Source organism: Canis lupus, chromosome 12 (assembly GCF_011100685.1).
Source record: "Canis lupus familiaris isolate Mischka breed German Shepherd chromosome 12, alternate assembly UU_Cfam_GSD_1.0, whole genome shotgun sequence".
Taxonomy (NCBI): Eukaryota; Metazoa; Chordata; class Mammalia; order Carnivora; family Canidae; genus Canis; species Canis lupus.
The window spans coordinates 71,978,532-71,996,408 of record NC_049233.1 but is presented as its reverse complement, the minus strand read 5'-3'; the positions used below and the strand labels follow the sequence as shown (position 1 = coordinate 71,996,408).

General features: G+C 45.4%; 1 long non-coding RNA gene across 4 annotated transcripts; it reads left to right on the top strand.

Annotated features, from left to right (window-relative positions):
* Positions 1-656: 656 nt before the first annotated feature.
* On the top strand, positions 657-17,421 carry LOC111098409. 4 transcript variants are annotated; one of them, XR_005368181.1, is made up of 4 exons: positions 658-1,370; positions 1,481-2,886; positions 3,074-3,239; positions 16,390-17,421. It is a non-coding gene; the product is annotated as an uncharacterized LOC111098409 (long non-coding RNA). The 4 variants fall into 4 exon arrangements; XR_005368180.1 differs by having other exon boundaries at positions 3,060-3,239; XR_005368178.1 differs by having other exon boundaries at positions 657-1,370; positions 1,481-3,239.
* The last annotated feature ends 456 nt before the right edge of the window (positions 17,422-17,877 follow it).

Genomic DNA, 17,877 nt, shown 5'->3' with positions numbered 1-17,877 from the left:
CCGCAGGTCATTCCCCAACTCCTGGAGGGAAGGGACTCCTTCCTATTTCCCGAAGCTTCTGTAGAACGTCGCCCTACTCTCTGTGGGAAGCTCAACACATATTTTTTTTTTCCCCAATGGGATTCTATAAAACAATTCTTATACTAATGACCTTTCTTTGAAATATTGTGAGAATAGCAACTTTAGACTTTGTACATAAAGACCATAGGGTAAATAATAAAACGAGGGTGAGTAAGGTTCTATGTCTGATTTATAACTATTGTGAAATAATCTCAATTAATTTGATCGCATCCATATTCCTTGACATGTTGTTACAGTTTTTTATGTCCCCGTTAATGAAGTTTTATCTTTGCAAAGTAATAAAAAATATACCCTGTGATCTCAGGGTATATTTTATTAATATTCCTCTTTAAAGAAGATCTAAATTACATCAATTTCTTGACACCAGTAGTATATTTTACTCAATTTCTATTATTAGTTCCTTCAGGGTTATTCTCATCAAAAGAAGTGTATGAATTCCCTTTCTTTTTTTTTTTCCTGAAGGGTTTAACAGTCCTCAGTGCCGCAGCGAATACTTTGCTGTCTATTCCCAAGGACGGCTGACTTGCTCGGCACCAGAGTGAGTTACCTGAGGACAACCAGCTCTTTTGATGTGCTTTTCATTCTTTTTATCCCTTCTTTTAGCTGGAAAACTTAGAAGGAAATGAATCATGTTACAATCTTAGTGGCTAATTAGCTAGCTGCTTCTGATAACAGAGCCAAGGGGTTTCTTTGGTGGAGGACTCTCTTTCTTCCCCTGATGCCTGAGCTCTCTTAACCAGACTAACTGATTTGTGCAGGGTGTGACTCAGTGGCACCATGTGTCACACAAAACGTCTCGTGAAACGAATATACCTGTGATCCACCAACCTCGTGGTAGGTGAAAATTTGTGTTGACCCCTTTTGCACAATCTTAGGAATGCAGAGAGGAAATCCAATATTAAAAAAAACAAACATTTTTTTTCCCCTAAAAATTGCATACAGCATGGGAATTAGCTGATAAAGAAGAAAAGGAGGGGGTTAGTTACCCTATTATTCTATCCGAGTTCTTCTGTGGTAACAAGAGTAGGAGTTACCTGAGGAGGCACGTCACGGAGCATAGTGACGTCATCTCAGGTAAGACAATGGAGAATCCGTTTCCCTGGTTGAGCATATGGTGAGCACCCAGCACCTCCAGATAGCATGAGGCTTGCTGGGGAGCAGCGCTGAGCGAGGCAGATCGGATCCTCGGCTTGGCGGAGCTCGTCCTCATGACATAGGCGGATGTGTGTGGAGAGCCGAAGGATTCCTCCAAGTGCCTAGAACAGTGCATGACACATACTAGATTCTCGGTAAGGATTTGTTCAATAATAAATATTTTCAACACAAACTACCCTTCATTACATTTCTTTTATGTACTAAGATTTTATAAGACTAAGTTTTTTTTTTTTTTTTTTTCCAGATGGGGTTGGTACGATCTTGTCACACCAACATTAGAAAGTCTGATGTTCCTGACTCCTACTCTTACCTGCCATATCCTCCAAATCCCCTGAAAATTTCACTTTTTTTTTTTTTTTTTGGAAATTACCCAGAATGTGTCACTACGCAAATCTGGCAGATTCCTCCCTTTGTGGCCCAGACCTGCTCGCGGGCGTCCTCTGCCAGTGGAGGGTGCTCGCCATTGACTCCTTACTGGGCAATCGGCCTCCAGCAGGATGATCATGTGCTTTGTGCCAAGTGTAGTGTCTCCTAATGCCTGAAATGCACATCTGTGTCCTCCACTTTGTGCCTCGTTTCATCACAGAAACTCCAAAGCAGTGATGCTCATGCCGTGGGTCCCTCAGACTCACTTTTGAGAAGTCTATCTTCAGATTCTGCGAGCAGCGCTCTTTCCATAGAGCCCTAACACGGTTTCCAAGCGGGACGAGGACACACGGTGACCCTTGTCGCCCTCTTCCTTTCCTCTTCTCTTCTTTTGTAGACTGATGCTCAGACCTGGGCGATGCAGAATGGCCCAAGCCTCCAGAGGCCGAATAGACTTGATAGCAACAGGCTCCATGAGTAAACTACAAAGCTAGACTGTACCAGGGGACGATACTGTTACTATCGTGAGGGCAGCAATTTCTTTTTTCTTTTCTTTTCTTTTTTTTTTAGGGCAGCAATTTCTAATCTAAATCCCGCCTTTAAATCTGACTCTCTTTACAGAAGTTATTTTTCCTAATTTCAGAAAAGTGAGTGCTCATAATAAGCAAACCTCCTGAATAGGTCAAGGGGACGTAAGCATAAATACACAGTAAGGCTTCTGGCTCCATATTATTCTATTAAAGGCCAGGTTCAATAAAATTGTTAATTTATTAGGTATTTACTTGTACCAGGCACTGTCGATTATGAAAATAGAAAACAAGATTCTTGTTAACTTGGGAATTACTTTTTGGAGGGAGGGTGGAAAAATCTCAAACTGCAGGCAGATTATTGGTAGAATGTACAAGTCTATATGTAGTGCGATTTTTGAGTTTTTAAGCTGATCCCGTGAACCCCACAATTCTTCCTTGCTCTGTGTGCTTGTACATGAAATCATATTAGGAGAAATGCATTTTTCAATTTCAGTTAGTTCCGTGTGAGCTTGTCACAAAGGAATTCCCCATTCAACATTTCCTTAAAGGAGGTTTGCGTTGGATTGGGCATGTCTTGGGCAAGTCGTCGAAACTCACTGGATTTTCTCATTCTACTACGTAAAATGAGGAAGCTGCATCTGATGGCCTCCTGGTCCAGTTCTAAAATCTCGTGATTCAAATGGCGGGGTTGTATGGACAGACCTAGAGGAAGATCAGTGGTGGTTGGAAGAGCCTTCAGGACGTTGTGGCAAGGGTGAGTGTTACAGAGCGAATGTTAGTGTACCACCCACCCCAAGTCTTACGCTGAAACCTAATCTCCAATGTGGTAGCCTTTGGAGGTGGGGCTTTGGGGAAGTGATTAGGTTGTGAGGGCAGAGACTTATAAAACCAATCCCAATTGCTCCCTTACCCCTCGTGCCATGTGAGGACACAACGAGAAGATGGTTGGCTGTGAACCAGGAAGAGAGTTCTCACCAGACATCAAATCTGCCAGCAAGCTTATCTTGGACTTTCTAGCCTCCAGCATCATTGGCACCGTGAGAAATAAATTTCTGTTGATTAGAAGCCGCCCCATTGATGGGATTCGGTTACAGCAGCCCAAACAGAGTAAGTCTAGTCTGGGGGCATCAACAAGTAGAGTAAAAGGCCTCTGCACCAAATTTCCAATGTGTGTGCAGTATCCCCACAGCACCAAGTGATTCTCAGATACCAGCTGGGTGTCCTACAACTCAGGTCAATTCTGACACTACCTACTTGGAGATGGCATCAGAGTCCACAGGTCTAGGGCTCAGTCCTACAACACTACCTCTTTTCCCTCTTCCCATACATTTCAGACACCTGTTGCAAGCCCGGGTTGTCACCTGGGCTTCTGACATAGAAGTGATAGATCAGGATAGATGAAGGACGCTTCTTCAGCACAGTATGCCAACCGCAAGTCTAGGTCGTTACTTGGACTTCTGACAGACTGGCTTTAAATCAGAGGTTTTCGTGACTCCCTTCTAGGGTTTAATTAATTTGAGTGGCTCACAGAACTCAGAGACACATCTTACTAGATCACTAGTTTATTATAAAAGGATATAACTCAGGAATAGGCAGATGGAAGAGGTGCAGAGGGCAAGGTCTGTGGGAAAAGGTGTGAAATTTCCATGACCTCAGAGTGCGCCACTCTTCCCAAATCTCCATGCGTTCACCGACCCAGAAGCTCTCTGAGTCTCATCCTTTTGGGTTTTTATGGAAGCCTCATTACATAAGCAGGATTGCTTAAGTGGGTTGGCCTGTGGTGATTGAACTTAATCTCAAGTCTCTCTCCCATCCCTGGGGGGTGCTAATCACATGGTTGGCTCCTCGGACCACCAGCCCCCTCCTTAGACGTGGTCCAAAAGTCACCTCATTAACATAACAGAAGACACCTTTAGAGTTCTCATCACTCAGGAAATTTCAAGGGATTTAGGAGCCCTGCGTCAGGGGGGGAGGAAGACCAAGTCTATTATAAATCGCAATATCTCGTACAGGAGGCAGGTAGTTGGAGAAAGAGAGGGGAAAGAATTCCAGTAAGAAGGACATCAAGGCTGGAACAAAATGCAAATTGTGGATTTCAAGGAAAGTGATCCGACAGTCAGAAGGTCAGATTGGTTGTAATAATACTGTCTACTGCATTTTCTAGAATGATCCTTGTGATTCCAATTCCAATTACTCTTCTACAATTTTGCCATGAAATTTTAAATTCTTGTCCTCTTTCCTATTGTCCCCACCCTGCCAGCTCTCTAATTCCCTTAACATGCCCACTTTAACTGCACATTTGTTTCAATGACTAATATCTTGATTATTGTTATTTTGGTTTCAATGACTGAAGTGTCCCTTCTCCTGTGCAAAGGCAAGGAGCCTTAATGGATTCTCACGTTTTGAGCAGAAAATCTTAATTTGAGATTGGACTTTAGGTTGCAAAGCATATTCTGCGCATCTGCATTTTTCTACTCCTTCCTTCAGGCTGGGCTGGATTTTTCTCAGCTCTGCTCTCATAATAACCGGTGCATTTTTCTATTGTGTGATTGGTGTTTAAATATCTATATGTGTCTTTCTTCTCAGCAAACTCTGAGTTTCTTCAGGATGGATTCCTTTTTTCAACCTGCAGGCCTAATATAGCAAATAACACATGGTAACAATCCACCTGTGTGAGGGAATGAGTTACTTGTTGTTAAGCTATATGTCCCATGTTTTGTGATAGAAAATGTCTTGGTGTCAGAAACGGAAAGAACTTTTGAACCCAGGCATGTTTTAACATTATCCTGCCCTCCATTTTCCCCCCTAATATTCTTTAGAGTCCAGCTACATCTCTTAGCAACTGAAAAAAATGTGAAGCTCTATTAGTAAAGAGAAAATATTCAGACCTAAAAGACCTCAAATAGAAGATCAATAGGCTGTGAAGGCAATTATCTAATTCATCTGGGTCACCCTCACCTTTATTGCTAGAAGAACTGGCTTTATTTCAATTCAGCCATAAAACCAGTGGGTTATTAGCAAGAAAACAGGCAAGCAGTTCTTCTACTATAGCTACAGTTAAGAACAATTATGGTATTAAGTTCATGGATACTGGAGAGATTAATAGACTTTTCAAGGAGTTTTATGGACAATTATATATGAATGATAACAGCACTATATGTTAAGGCAAAAGCCCATATATCTGCATTTCCTTAAATGTGAACAAATTTTAGAAGGAAAAGAAACCTTCTTGAATAAAGCTATTCTTCCTACTTAAAATTGCTAAAGTCCTAAAAAAGTCTAGGTAAGGTCAGGATGCAGCCAGCTCCATTAATGCTTTGCATTAAAGGTTTCATTAATCTTTTATAGATTGTATGATAATAAGACTATTTTATCTCAAATGATCCTGGCCTGGATTTTGCTTGACACGTGTTTTATTAAGTGCTCTTATCTGCCATCTTAATAATCCAGGGCTGGTATTTATTAAAAGATTTTTCGTTAAATCACATTTTTTTTCTTGCAATTCTTTCAATTGAAGAAGTTGAAAGTGTTTTATGGTTGCTTTATTAATATGTCCTGTCGTTCTCTGCTGGAGATGTATAGACAACATTCCCCTTTCCGTTATCCTATCATGTCCTTCTGCTGCGCATTACCTCTCGTTGTTATGTTTCTCCCAAGATAGTGTCTTGGTAGTAAAGGCAAGGAAAGGTAGTAAAGGCAAGGTGAAGATTTTTCTCTGCTGGTTCAGGGAACTACTCAACACTGCTTCTTCATTTCAAGGAAAGCGAAAGGAAACATACAATCCACAGAGAATTATCTTAAAAAGCTTGAACAGTTTTAAAGAATGATAAATAGTTTTTTTTAAATATCTCAAGGATAGGTTTTAAGTAATTCTATTACAAATCGAGCTCTTCTTTTGAATGACACATTTTGTAAGAGGTAAATATAGTAAAGGTATAGATATTGTTGGTGGGCTGGTTTGGGTGGATTTAAGGGATTGTTGTACTTAAGAGTTCATCTCCCTACAGGATAGAATCTACAAGTTTTCAGGGAGTAATTAGGTCCCAAGGAACGGGTTCTCTTTTCAAATTCAACAGATTGGTCTTGTAAAGCATCGTGACAATTTATTAATTTGTAAAGTAGAGTATGGCTTATTCCTGAGCAGAATAGAAAAGAACATATAGTAAAGCACACTGTCTAGAATGTTACATGAAATAACGTATCTCAAAATCCCTAGCTGAATCACTGGCATTTGAAGAATATGTAAGAAATGTTAGCTACATCTGAAGTAACAAGACACCTGGGGACCAGACTTTAATAACCAGAGGTTGTATTTGAAGGGAGTAGCCATTCTGAGAGATCCATGAAGGGCCTTGCTCTGTTACATGGCACAAGTCTGTGCAATATGAAAGACAGTTAAAAAACCTGTTGGCTTCTAGATTACAAAAAATTTTCATGGGGGCAGCCCAGGTGGCTCAGTGGCTTAGCACCACCTTCAGCCCAGGTTGTGATCCTGGAGACCCGGGATCGAGTCCCACGTCGGGCTCCCTGCATGGAGCCTGCTTCTCCCTCTGCCTGTGTCTCTGCCTCTCTCTCTTTCTCTCCCTCCCTCTCTCGGTGTCTCTCGTGAATAAATAAATAAAAAATCTTAAAAAATAAAAGGACTCACTGAACCTTTTAAAAAAATTTTCATGTGTCTTAACACTGTTCTGATGATAAAAATATTATGCTAATTAGCTACTCAATGTATTTTGGACAGTGTTATGTAAACATTGACAAATGTTTCACCCAATTCTTCATATTGCAACACACAAGGAGATATTTTTCTGGTTTTCCTTGGCTTTTCTTAAAAATTTTTCTTTGAAATTCTCCTGGTGTTGGAAATTTTATTCTCATCAATAAGGTATTTCCAGTTTCAAATAATGTATTACTTACGGGAGCTTTCCTATTGATGGCTAAGCATAGCAATGGGGCATGGCATGCATCCTTATGTGCTTCGGTCATAGAGGAGAGTCGATCATTTCAATTCCTTCTTCTTCTCCTGGCCTTCTCTTTAGATTGGGCTAAAAGTCTGCTTTTGGTTCAGAATTATTTTAGTGATCTTTCAACAAATATGCCTACATACAAATACCACCTATCTACCTCCCAGCAACCCCAAAACACCTACATAGCTCCCAACAGCCCCAGAGCACCTACATAGCTCCCAACCCCAAAGCAGCTCACATGAAACACTCACCCCCTACAGGCATAGCTGTGTGCAATCCTTGAACTAGAAAGAAACAACAGTTCTTGAGAGATCCATGAAGGGCCTTTTTCTCCTTAAAATTTGAAACTTAGATATAATTGCATCAGTCTCCCTGAACCATTTAGTCTTCATTGTAGAAGCTCCATCTTCATTGGCCAGGGGTCCTAGAAGAAGTCAGTTGCTTCTATGCCTCTGTTACTTGCCCTCCTCTGAAAATGGGTCTTCCTATTTACTCATGCCCCACCATACTACCTGCTTAGGCTTCTCATTCTGTTTGGAATTGGGGCCTCATCCTGGTTCCCTCCGAGTTACTTCTTGCTATCAACTTTATTTCCATGTTAAGGAACTGGACCTAGAACTTCAGAAAAAGAAACTAATGAATTAATTTAGAGGAGTCTCTACCTCCGATGCGGGGCTCAAACTCATGACCTGGAGATCAAGAGTCTCACGCTTTACTGACCGAGCCAGCCATGCACTGAACCTGGAACTTCCTTGTCCCATACCCTGGATACCTCCCTGAAATTGAGATTCCTCTGCCGCCCCCTGCCCCAGAAACTCCGCTGCTGTGCCCTGGTTCCTGTGGGGTCCATTAGCCACAGATGCCATCCATATAAAGCTAAGCATCCTCTTAATGTGTCAATATGAGTTGCTGCTTCTTTCTAAAAAGGGTCCACCCTATTCAATTTTCCTGAATTATATCTGATAGGGCCCCATGGAAGCTTTAGATTTTATGTTGCTAGAGCTCTGGAGAAGCGCTATTATGTACCAGGCATTGCCAGCACATCCCTCTTGAGGTTTAGGCATAAACATCCACCTCAGTCTCAGGCAGTATCCATGCTCTTGACTAATTGGAAGACACCATATGTCTATTTTTTTGACATCATCTTTCTTTCTTTAATTAGCTAAATCCTTGGTGATATACTGATAACTCTGGTAGTGGTTTTACTCTAAGAAATAAGGTAGACCGACTTTCAGTCCAACCTAATTCCATGACTATTGTAATATCCTAAAAGAGGGACTCTTCTTTAGGACTTCTTCTCTTACCACTTTTTAAAAGCAAATATGACAGAAATGACATCAGAGCAAACAACGATTATAAAATAATGTTCTCTTCTACAAGAACAACTGAAGCCTTTTCGAATTTCGAGATCTTTTCTGGCCAGCTCCATCTGAGACCAAATGGTTCAGGGGGACTGCTGCAATTATATCTAAGTCTCAGATTTTAAGGAGACATTAACTGCTCATTTAATCTAAAGCTTCCAAGTGAAATAAAACCCTTGGGTAGGATGAGCTAATTATACAGTTCCGAAGGATCATAAAATTTAGTATGCATAATAATTACCTGGGACGCTTTGTCGTAAGCCAAATTCCTTGAACCGGCCCAGAGACTGGGCTCCAGCAGCACCTTGGAGTGGGACCTGGGAGTCGGCCTACTTTACCGGCAGCCTTAGAGATCTGATGCAGGCGGCTCCAGGACCCATGTGAAAACTGAGTGTGTGGATCGCATAGGAGGGAGAGCGAAGGAAGGCAGAGAAAGGTAACCTTTGCTCTGGGATGGGATGTTTGGAAGAGAGGGGGGTGTTTTTTGAGGTTAGTTTCCTGGTCCGAGTCCGAGGGAAAGTGGACGTGAAAGAAGGAACACAGACGGTGCCTTCCACACTCGGTATTTGAAGAACAAATTGTGCTCTGGGGCTGCACATTTGGCACCATCGTGACAGAGTGCGGCACCGAGTCATTGCAGGGCCGAGGAGGAAGCGATTGTTTGCACCCCAGCGGCCCAGCGTGGGAGCCTCGTGGTGCTGGCACAGTGTGACTGTCGCAGCAGTAGCAGGAGGGACGCTGAGAGGTCACCCCGCTGTCCACGTTCCCTTGTCCTGACGGTCGTCGGGACTGTTGGAGCGGAAGGGACCTGACGTCATGTTGAAGATGCAGGGGACTTAGTGCCTTTCAGGAGTCTTGTGAAGATGTCCTTGGTGGGGAAGGAAGGTGCACGCGTTTGAGGCCTTGCAACTGGCTGGTTTAGAGTCAGAAAAATATGTCGCACACCTTAGGACACAGAGCATTATGTTTCCTGAGACTCTGGGTGTCACTTGCACAGCGATATGTTTTTCAACAAATTCCAACGAGGGCAGCGTGCATTCGGAGCTGTGGGAATGGGAGGATTCCTAAAACCCATTTGTGTAAATGACTTCTATGTACACCCCTATATCTCTATGCCCATCTGTCTACATATCCTCTAATTTGATGATTTCTACAGATATAGCAGATTTGATGTGGCTGGTAGGAAAATCCCAAACCCTTTGTACCTAATTCTTTTAGGTATTTATATGATTACCATCCTGAATGAGCCTGACGATACCTATAAAGTTGGGCAACTCTTGTTTGGAAGTCTGGTTCCTTACAAATATCTGGGTCGGGCGTACGTGTGGTCATGGCTTTGCTGCTCTCCCTTGTTATGTTCTGACCCGACATCTCTTCCGCTGGGTGACGAGAAGCTGTTCGCATGATGCTTCATTCAAAGCTGTGCTTCTCGAAGAGTCCTCCGTGGCCCACCTCCTCACAGCCACTTACACCTTAAGTGTGCAAGTGCCCAGGCTCCCCTCAAAGTCTAGGAGCAAGCTGGGATCTGTGTTTTTAACATGCCCCTAATTGATTGAGTGATTCGTAAGAGGCTGTGAGAGACACCTCCTCTGTCCCGTCCCAGGCCTTCTCGTCCCCTTAGGTCTTTAGGGCCCCTGACCATTCAACTACCCAATGAAGTTCCTGACATTTTATTCTATGTGTGTCTGTGGTCACGACTACAGCAAACAACTCTGCAGATCTGCTCAGTTCGGTCGATTGTCCGCCTTCCATCCCTACCGCCCCCTTTCTCCTACGTCTCATACGCACTGGCTGGTTGAGAGTCTATTTCTGATGAGTTTCTATTCCTGCACAAAGTACTGTCTTGCGTACCTTAACTAAAGTGGCAAATGGCAAATCCGGGGGCTCTCAAGGCATCGTCCTGAGTGAGTGTCGGGGAACTTCTTAGGCCCTGAGGGACCCCATGAGTTTCTCATTCTTTGCCAAGTTATCCCCTTTACTTTGCTTCTAAAATTGTTCTCTAATTTCTGGTTTTATTTTTTTTTAATTTTTATTTATTTATGATAGTCACACAGAGACACAGAGAGAGAGAGAGAGGCAGAGACACAAGCAGAGGGAGATGCAGGCTCCATGCACCGGGAGCCCGACGTGGGATTCGATCCCGGGTCTCCAGGATCGTGCCCTGGGCCAAAGGCAGGCGCCAAACCGCTGCGCCACCCAGGGATCCCTAATTTCTGGTTTTAACCAAACGATTTAACCCTTGGAAATTTAGCACCCGATTTTCCCTAATTTGTAAGGATATCTCTGTGTTTTTTTTTTTTTTTAAACCTCTCTTGTAATGCGTTATACCTATTTCCGAAAGTGGGTGTTGGTCCTGACAAAACGCACCCATTCTCGAGCATCTTCGTCCCGTCTAACGCGTATCCAATGTCAGTCTGTCCCACAGGAGACCAGCAGCACAGCTGAAGCTCGGGTACCTGGGGAAGGGCTGTGTCGTGGCCTCCTGTGATCAATACAGATGTGGCAAGTACGTGGAAAACAACGCGACTGTAAAAACAAAAGAGAGACTTACTAACCCTAACTCCGATAGTTCTGCAGTAACTTCTCGGCTCTTCCGTCTTCCCACAAAGGCATTTGTGCTCCGCCCTACTCATCCGCTGGTCTTTTTATTTTTCACTGATATCCCCTGTTAGTTTTGTGGGATATGGCTCAGAATGCGCGAAAGAGGATTAGAGCTTTTTTCTTTTTCTTTTTTTTTTTTTTACGGTCCTTCTGTACCCTAAGATTCTATGCGTCCGGGATCGCTGTGGATCAGTGAACGACCATTGGAATAAGGCTGAGCTATGAGGAAAAAAACAAGTCAGAATAACATAGCAGATGAAGAAAGCTCTTTCGTGCTGAGCTGACTGTTCTCCAAGCCACCAGAGACCGTAGCCGATCATTTGAGGGAAAAAGGCAAAGAAAGAAAAGATAAGAGAATTGCACTGTTCGGTTTTCGGTAAAAAAGTATTGTTCAGTTTCCTTTTTTTCAGGGTCTGGTCAACAAAATTAGCGCAGGAACATACATCTGGACAAATCACCAAACGTCGCGGCCACTTCTTTTTGACATCTGCTTCCTTTTCTCGATCTCAACGTGAGTTTTTCTTTCTCGTCAAGGGAGTCGGTGCAATGAGGTCGCCGGCTTGCTTGACCAGGACTCCAGGACTCCTGACAGCTGATGAAACAGATTTCGGTGCCTTGTGCGGCCAGTTTGCAATACGGAAAAGTCCCCTGCGCTTGGAGTAATATTTATTGGCGGATACACCCTTAAGGTGGAAGGAAATCCCGCCCCCATACCTGGTTTTCTGACAGTCTTTCCTTTTTTTTTTTGTCTTTGTTTTCAAAAACCGGGCACCCTTCCCCTCAACGGGCCCGATACCACGTCGGTGTGAAGGACTAGTCCGTACCCTGGTGACGGAAGGTCTATTCTTATCCCAGCCTCTTGGGAAATACCCTCTGGCCCGTCACTCTTCTCTGTAAAACTGAGACTAATTTAAAGATAAATTGTCCGGAGCTCCCGTGAAGCAGAAGCAAAGATAAAGTTAATGGGAATGTGATTCGATTTATAAAAATCTGATTTACGCACAACTTTTCAGTAGCACATTTATAACATCAAATGGGGAACATCTGTACCAAAGGAAACAACAAATTCCTTGAGCTTTCATTATGAAAAGAAATCAAATCGTGAGGAAAGACAAGATGTACAGGCAATTACTCAGTATCAGCATCGTGGCTGACAAGCTCCACCACAGCTGGTCGAGGAAAATAATTACATTCCTGGAACCGCAAGCTTGTTCCCTCTTTATGGTGATGACGTGGGGGGTGGAGGGCGGGACAGTGATTGCACCCTGCGGAGCAAGGACAGGCCTGTGTGGCCGGAGCTCCGCATCTTTGGGGGAGCTGCGATGGTGAGTGTCTCACCTGGCGATGGGAGGACAGTGGCCTCCCGGGGACGTCCCATCCTTGGGCCCCCCCGTCTGCGCTCGCCTCCTGCTCCGTGCAGCCGTGGGCCTTCCAGCCAACAGACTGGAGAGGAAGGGACCCGGTGGCCCGGGGCCGAGGCAGTTGGGGGCAGGACGAGGGTCTCCGCTCCTGGGCCGCGGGGAGTACGGGGCTGGGGGCGCCCTGCTGGGACCCCCGAGGCCACACGCAGCCCCCCCCCCCGGCCTGCACTCACCTGCGGGCGAGTCACAAGGAAGCCGGGGCTGGATGAAGCCACGCGACGGGGGGTGAACTTGTGACCGTGGCAGAAACCAGTGTATTAGCTAATTAATAGGACTGCTAATTCAGGCTTCACGTGGATTTTGTGGCTCCAATATCACCTTTCGAGGGATTTCATTTTACTTTTGAAAAGCAGAAGTATTTCAGAGAGTTGAAGAGAGTGGAGGAGAAGCTGCCGTAGTTTCTAAGTCCTTATGCAACTTCATTTTAGAGCTTTTGTTTTTGTTTCAGGAACTGCGTAATGGGGTCATTTTCAATATCAATGGGGTCCAGGTAAAAGTGAACCCTTGGGAGGCCTCGGTGGCTCGGGGGGAAGCGCCCCCCTTCGGCTCGGGTCGTGACCCCGGGGTCGAGTCCGGCATCGGGTCCCTGCACGGAGCCTGCTTCTCCCCCTGCCTGTGTCCCTGCCTCTCTCTCTCTCTCTTATGAATAAATAAATAAAATCTTTAAAAAAAATTGTGAACCCTTCTGCAGGGCACTACTTTCTCTCGTAACTTCATCAGCTGAGCATTTATTTCTCTAGGTAGGAACATCTTTCAATCGAATCGGTTTATAGGCTCCAGGGTTGATATTAAATTTTTTATGAAAGAGATAGGAACAGTTTTTTTTTTTTTAAAGATCTAACAGTTTATAAATAGACACTGAGCTGTTAATTTCAAGTCAAGTGAGAGAGTATACAGTCCTGGGAAATTTATGATTCAATATTCTAGTAAACACAGCTACTACTGTCAGCATGCGAATTTTTATTCTAATGCTGATAGAGCTTAGAACTTAGGAGGTGATTTGTCCACACAAAGTCCGAAGTAAAAGGCAAGACTTTGACACGATACGTTCAAGTGTGAATGCAACGTACATCCGACGCATTTCAGCCGTGTTGGGCTGCGAACTGTGCATTTAATCCATGAACGAGTATTCATCGAAATCCTCAAGAGTATTAATTATTTAAATTCATCACCATCAAATTATTATAAGGTTCAAAGTCAGGGCTGTATGTGTGATGATTCTTTAAATTTCATAGCAACCACACGACACATCTGCTCTCATTTATCCCTGTGCTCAAGTGGGGAACTTGAAGAGGCCGTGAATCTAGAATGCCCGGTTCCAGAGCCCTCTCTCTCAATCCCTGCTCCTTACTGTTTTCTTCTTTTTTTTTTTTTTAAGATTTATTTATTTATTTATTTATTTATTTATTTATCCATTCATTCATTCATGATAGAGAGAGAGGCAGAGACACAGGCAGAGGGAGAAGCAGGCTCCATGCACCGGGAGCCCGACGTGGGATTCGATCCCGGGTCTCCAGGATCGCGCCCTGGGCCAAAGGCAGGCGCTAAACCACTGCGCCACCCAGGGATCCCCCCTTACTGGCCTTATTACCACTTGTCAGGTGTTGTTCTATCCCCGATGTGGATGTGTTTCAGTTATTTCATGGTACTTATGAGGTATGCATCATCCTAATTTTTACGAATGTGAAGACCGAGGAAAGGAAATGTGAAGTAATGGGGCCCTAATCTTACCTGGCAAGCATGGTGCTAAGAGTTGATTCCAAACCCTGCTAAGAGGAGTCTGATTCTCAAATGATGGTGCAGGTAACACCTAGCCGTTCAAATAGAGACGCAGGATACGGTGCAAGGTGCCAACGATCAATTTGGCAATGCCTTGGCGGCTTTCTAAGACACCACAAGGTAGCCCAAAATTCATATATTTAGGAGGGCTGTCAGATTCAGGAAAAAAAAAAAAAAAAAAAAAAAAACCAAAAACCGGACTCCCAGTTCAGTTGGAGTTCCAGGCAACCACAACTTATGTTTTTTGTTTTTTGTTTTTTTGTTTTTTGTTTTTTGTTTTTTGTTTTTTGTTTTTTGATTTTGTTTTTTTGCTATACCAATGTTCATGCAATATTTGTGACCTACTCACGCGGAGAAACATCTTTTTGTCGTTTATCTCAATTTCAAATGGAACTGGGATCGTTCCACTTTATCTAGCGACCTTATTTTCTAGAAGTTTCTTCATTTGTACTTGGAGTTCACAATCATTTACCACATTCAAGGCACAGCTTCCGCTTGTTATGTCTTTGGAGTGAAGGTAGCGTAAAAATGTGTGGCTCATTATTGCTGCTTGTTTACCTAGAGCCGGGGAGGAGGATGGGGTGAGATAGTTTTTAGCACTTCCTCTAGTGTATGCGCTATATAAACATGGAAAAAGCGTATAACTATTTTTTGCATCATTCTCTAGTTCTGATGCATTCATTCCTCCTCCTTCCACTTACAATATAGAGACAGAGATGTTCATGGAGCCGAAAACCACACATTTATTAGTATTTCAGATGCATGCGCTCGGGAGACAGTATAAACCTCTGAAAACAGACACATACAGCGAAAGAGATCATTAGTTTAGACTTTTGATAGTCTTAGTGTGGCTTTGAGAGCAACACTCAGAATTTTGTTCATAAATCAGATTCCGAGAATGTCCCTTAGTTTGAATATAAATGTACCTGGAAATCTTATCTGCCCATATCGAGCGCCCTTTCCTTCGCTCCTAACAAGGCACAGGGTGGTCTGAATATGAAGACACGTCCGCACAAAAGTTTGGATGTAAAAATGATAAATAGTCATTACCCTGGTGTTTCTCTTTCTTTCTGCAACTCGTCTCTCTTAGTTGGGTTTCTGTAGTGTGGCGGTTCCCCCGCTCGCCTGCTACGTGAGGGGTTCGTGGTCCGAGACCCGATGGACACCTGTCTCTCTCTTCCTTCCGATTCCTTGCTGGGTTGGGCTGTGGGGAGCACCTGCTGCTGCGTCACGGGCCGCAAGAGGCCGAGAGGCAGGTTAAAGGGTTACAGGCCCCGGGCCCGGTCTCCGCGGAGCCTCCGTCCCTGCGGCCAGTTACCCAGGGCAGCGCTTCTCTTCTTCCCTAAGTCGCTGGTGCACGTGGCAAAATCACTTGCAGTGTCGGCTCATTGTTCAGGGAACGACCCCCCCCCGCCCCCGCTGCTTGTGCTCATGCGACGTTGGTGAGAAGGAACACGTGGCTCCGTGGATGGGGCAGTTGTGCGGCGATGAAAGCACACAGGGAGGCAGCAGGGACCACGGCTCTTTCGCTGCGGAGCAAGAGGCACGGGGGGGCACACTCTGATCCTAGAGACGTTCATCCGGCTTCGTCCATCAGCCCGTCCTCTTCTGGGCGCTCTCCGGGCTGGGGAGGCGCCCAGCGGGCTGGTGTCCCAGAATCCCAGGAGCTTAAAATCCGGTGACCCTCCTCCCTGTCCTTTATTTCCCTGTTGTTTCCTTGATGGGCTTCAAAACGGACTGACCCAAAACCAGAACCCAGGAGAGGTATTGACCTAAGAAAAATATCTGAAAACAAAATTCTTTCCCTAAAGTCACAGAAAAAGGGGTGCCTGGGAGGCTTAGTTGGGTAAGTGTCCGGCTCTTGATTTCAGCCGAGATCGTGATCACACGGGCTGTGCCACCGAGCCCCGTGCCGGGCTCCACGCTCAGCCCGGAGTCTGCTTGAGATGCTCTTTCTCCCTCTCCGTCCGCCCCCCTTCCCCATGCAGGCGCCCGTGCCAGCGCCTGCTCTCTCGCTCTGTCCCCCCACCAAAAAAAAAAAAAAAATCATAGAATAAAATATATCTAAACCTATTTTTGGTTAATTGGCTATCACAAGGTCACCCTCTTTCTGCACATTGTATTTCCTTAGAACAATGAGCGTGTTTGGAAGAAGTGTGACGGTGGTGGGTTTGGCCCGGCTCACTTAGCGGAAAGTCCCGGAACGGTGTTGGAGAAGATTTTCTACCAAAAGGGACGGATGTGGCACGTGTCACCTTCGGTGGGAACCCTCCCCCTCATGGGTCCTAGGCAGGCTGGCCAGTGTGGGGGTCAAGCTGCACAGCTCCGTGGTGACCCCACATCTTCCTCGCCCACGCACGTCTGGATTTTGCCATAGTCGGTGCACGTTTGTGTAGACCCTCTCGGTCCCGAAAGGATTCTTACCAGAAGGACCGTAAGGCAGGCAGTGGAAGAGGTCATGGTCGCTCCTTCGGGGGAGGACTCCTTTCCCACTCCCGTGACCCGGGCAGCGGCCCTCGCTGCAGCACTCCGGAGATGAGACAATTCAGGAAATTTGCTCCCGAACGCGCGGACCGGAGTCGTCTTTTGAAGTCGGAGTCCGCGGGTACCTGGGGAAGCATCCCATGGAGCCGCGGGCCCTGGGTAGCCTTCGTGGGGCTCATTACCCGAGGGGAGCATTAAGCAGGAGTCTGGCGGAGAAAATGCAATCAGGATTTATAATTAAGTGAGAGCCGAATTTGTGAACTTGATTGTAATTGTAGGGTTTCTAGGCCCCTTTCCGAATATCAGCCACGTGCACTGCAAATATAAAATAAGAATCCGTATGCGAAGAACCGTTTGCTACGATTTCAGGAGCGGTTCTGGGGACTTGGACCGGTTTAATCTCCAGCTGAGAAAATCTGCAACCCTTCGGAAGGAAGTTTGGTTGAAGCAGATTCCTGGTAGATCCCGACTCGAAGTGCTGCAGGATAGTGGACATGACCCCAAATCACTCCTCAAACAAAAAAAATCCATTGCTTTCTTTGAGCATGTCGGCCCGGCTCTCTCTAGAGGAGGGAATCTCTGAAGGATGATCCCAGGGCAGCAGCTGGCTTATTTTGCGGGGACCCGGGTTAGGCCTGAAGGCAGCGCCCCTCATTCCTACAAGGACGCGGATTCCTGGAACTAGCACGGGGGGCGGGTCGTGGGCCTTGGGTGGGGACGGCCTGGGTGCTCAGCCCTTGCCCCCGTGGGGCTGGGAGATGGGCGGTCGGGTTAGTCCCTCTGGGGTCTGGGCGTCCTGCCGGCTGCCTCACCTGCCAGCGGGGACAGGGCGACGGGAGCGCTCGACTCCAGGTTCCCCGGCTGCAAGGGGAGGCGGCGCAGTCGGCGGAGCGATGATTTTAGGAGGCTTAAAATCGACATATAAACACGTACCCCCGCATGGTGGGTCCTCAAGATGCTACCTATATTCATATTTTCTTTTTTTTATTCATATTTTCTTAAAAAATATTTATGTATTTATTCATGAGAGACACAGAGAGAGAGGCGGAGACCCAGGCAGAGGGAGGAGTGGGCTCCCTGTGGGAACCCGGTGGGGACTTGATCCCGGGACCCCGGGGTCACGCTCTGGGCCGAG